Below are 3,439 nucleotides of genomic sequence, written 5' to 3'. Positions count from 1 at the left end.
CGGGACCCGGCAGGATTAGGTAAGTATATGGGGCTCTAACGGGGGGTCGGGAGCCTGTCACCCCGGCACGGGGGGTGACAGGTTCCCTTTAAATATAAAGTTAGTTAAAAGGGTTTTCTTGTGAAACAATCCCTGAAGACAGGGTCATAAGAATTCAAGGTGAGGATGACAAGGTACAGAAAAAGATTTAAAGTGGTAGTTCACCCTGCAAAAAATTATTTCAAATCAACTGGTGCCAGAAAGTGAGATATGTAATTTACTTCTATAAAAAATCTTAAGTCTTCCAGTACTTATCAGTTGCCGTATGTCCTGCAGGAAGTGGTGTATTCTTTCCAGTATGACACAGCGCTCTCTGTCCAGAGCAGTAGCAAATCCCCATAGAAAACCTCTCCTACTCTGGACAGTTCCTGACACGGACAGGGGTGGCAGCAGAGAACACTGTGTCAGACTAAAAAGAATTTACCACTTCCTGCAGGACATACAGCGGCTGATAAATATGGGATGGCTTGAGATTTTTAAATAGAAGTAAATTACAAATCTATATAACCTTCTGACACCAGTTGATTTAAAAGAAAACTATTTTCGCCGGAGTACCCCTTTAACGGTGGGTGTGAAACCTGCTTTAAAATTACTTTGAAAAAATGTACCCAGATATTGTACAGATAAGTCACCACTATAAGGGCTATTGTACAACATTTTTATTACAGGGCCGTAACATGGCACCAATAGGGGTTTAGGGGGATGTACGATATGATTTTACATAGAGACATACATAGTTTTCTTCTTCTTTCGGACTCCTGATGCCGTATTATGATGGCTCCATATGGCAGCACACAGGGTTAATACTACAGATACACAGGAATCATAATTGCCTCTATAAAGACCAAAGCCACGATTTGTGCAAAATCACAGTATAATGCAGTGATTTTAATCTAATGGAGGCAAATAAAAAAATGTGCCTGTTGCCCCCTCTAATCCAGGCTGAGCCTGGCTGGACATTGCATGTCCAAAATGGACCCCTTGGCATTCTGGGCCCTCTAGCAACCCCTATGGTCGATACTGTGATAGTTGCACCTCTGATACTATGGTAGATGACTATAGCCCAGAACCATACAAGATATATTTAAAGGGACATTAACAGGTGTTTGCTGCTGGTTTATATTATGTTTTCATATTTTACCTACATAAGGTCCCTTTAACATATTAATTTGTCTATATGTATGTATAATCATAATTATTCTGTATTTATTTATTTATTTATTTATTGTTAAAGCAATTAAATAGTTTACATAAAAATATCCATTGTTTTCTATAAGGTAAAAATATCTCAAAGCAGGTTGGACTGTCCATCTGGCATTTCTGGCAAATGCCAGATGGATTGGTCCCCTCTGTTTCCCAGCTTTTGTTTGTGCTGTTTACCCAAGTTAACACACAAGGTCCTGACACTTTGATCAGCAGACAAGGCGCCTACAGTACCTCCTGATGTTAGGTAGCATGAAGGGTGTATAAAAATGACTAATGAGAAGCTGGGAGTTGTGTCGCTGACTGTGCCTGAACTGACGAAAAGTGTATCCTCCTGCAATTTAGATGTCCTTAGTTTCAGCTTAGAACTGAATCCTCACATATCAAGCAATGCATATTTATTTTTATAATGAGGCATGTGTAGAATGTGGCTGATAAGCATCAACAAGCTTTGCCCTGTTCAATCCTTACCGGAAGTATGACCTACTTTAACTGGGGAACTTGGGAATAAGAATTACTAATAAGCTCCATCATCTTTATAAATAAACCAAGCTAATGCTGCCAAAATGTGACTGAATTTTCCATGTTTCAAAGGATATCATAGAAAAAAAGATGTGAGGGCAAAAGGGATTTCTGGTCTTGTTTTAACCTGAGCAATGGGGTAATAACCAAGAGAAGGCATTGGGTTTCTGAGGTCAAATAATGACAGGATTCTTTACTGTAAGAGCAGTGAGACTATGGAACTCTCTGCCACATGATGTTGTGATGAATTACTAAAAACTTAAAGGAGGTCTTGATGCTTTTCTTTAAAAATATAATATTACAAGTTATGGGCACTAGATTTCTGGTGATAGGTCATCGTTCCTGGGATTAATTCTGCCATATTGGACTTGGGAAGGCATTTTTCCCCTGGTATGGGGCAATTGTCTCATAAAGTTTTTCTGTCTTCTTCTGGATTAACACAGTAGGGTTATAGCTTGGACTTAAAGGAGAAGTCCGGCGAAATTTTTTATTAAAGTATTATATTGCCCTCCAAAGTAATACAAATCCCCAATATACATTTATTATGGGAAATGCTTATGAAGTGTTTTTTTCCCTGCACTTACTACTGCATCAAGGCTTCACTTCCTGGATAACATGGTGATGTCACTTCCTGGGTAACATGGTGATGTCACTTCCTGGGTAACATGGTGATGTCACTTCCTGGGTAACATGGTGATGTCACTTCCTGGGTAACATGGTGATGTCACTTCCTGGATAACATGGTGATGTCACGACCCGACTCCCAGAGCTGTGTGGGCTGTGGCTGCTGGAGAGGATAATGGCAGGGGGACACAGGGCACTGAAGGGACACTGAGCATCCCTCTGCCATCATCCTCTCCAGCAGCCACAGCCCGCACAGCTCTGGGAGTCGGGTCGTGACATCACCATGTTATCCAAGAAGTGACATCATCATTTTATTCTGGAAGTGACATCACCATTTTATCCAGCCTCCAGTGCTTCAAGCACAGCCGGTGTGCGGTAGTAGACCGGTGCCGTGCATGGGAGCTGGGCAGCGGTTCAAAAAAAGGACTGTGGGACAGGCATCCCCAAGCCGGCGCGGATCTATTCATGTAAAAAAACAAAAAAGTGATGTACCAGTGGTACATTCACTTTAAGGAGGATGCAGAAGAAGCGTGCAGGTAAGCACTTCACTACCCAGCTGGTTATGCTGCAGGAGCCAAGTTCCATTATACGGCTATGGAGTAGTGGAGTAAAGAGCCGAACAGTTTACTCTGACCAGTCTCCGCAACGTGTCAAAAGTTTTTTCTAATGACACACATCCCCCTTTCATTGCAGGTCCACAGTATCAAAAACTATTCACTGCTGAAAACACATCCTAGGTCTCGTAAAAATGATACATTGATACAGGGCTTTGCAAAGAATATTGTTTTATTTATGGCCAAATTCAAAAAAAAAAAAACATAATAAAAGACGAAAGTTTGGATTTTAAATTTTTTTTTTTTATAGTAGTGTTAGTGTCTGCTGAGGAACACATAGGGGGAGATTTATCAAACATGGTGTAAAGTGAGACTGGCTCAGTTGCCCCTAGCAACCAATCAGATTCCATCTTTCATTCCTCACAGACTCTTTGGAAAATGAAAGGTGGAATCTGATTGGTTGCTAGGGGCAACTGAGCCAGTCTCACTTTACACCA

The sequence above is a fragment of the Dendropsophus ebraccatus genome, chromosome 4, assembly GCF_027789765.1.
Source record: "Dendropsophus ebraccatus isolate aDenEbr1 chromosome 4, aDenEbr1.pat, whole genome shotgun sequence".
Classification (NCBI taxonomy): Eukaryota; Metazoa; Chordata; class Amphibia; order Anura; family Hylidae; genus Dendropsophus; species Dendropsophus ebraccatus.
This window is presented reverse-complemented; position numbering follows the sequence as displayed.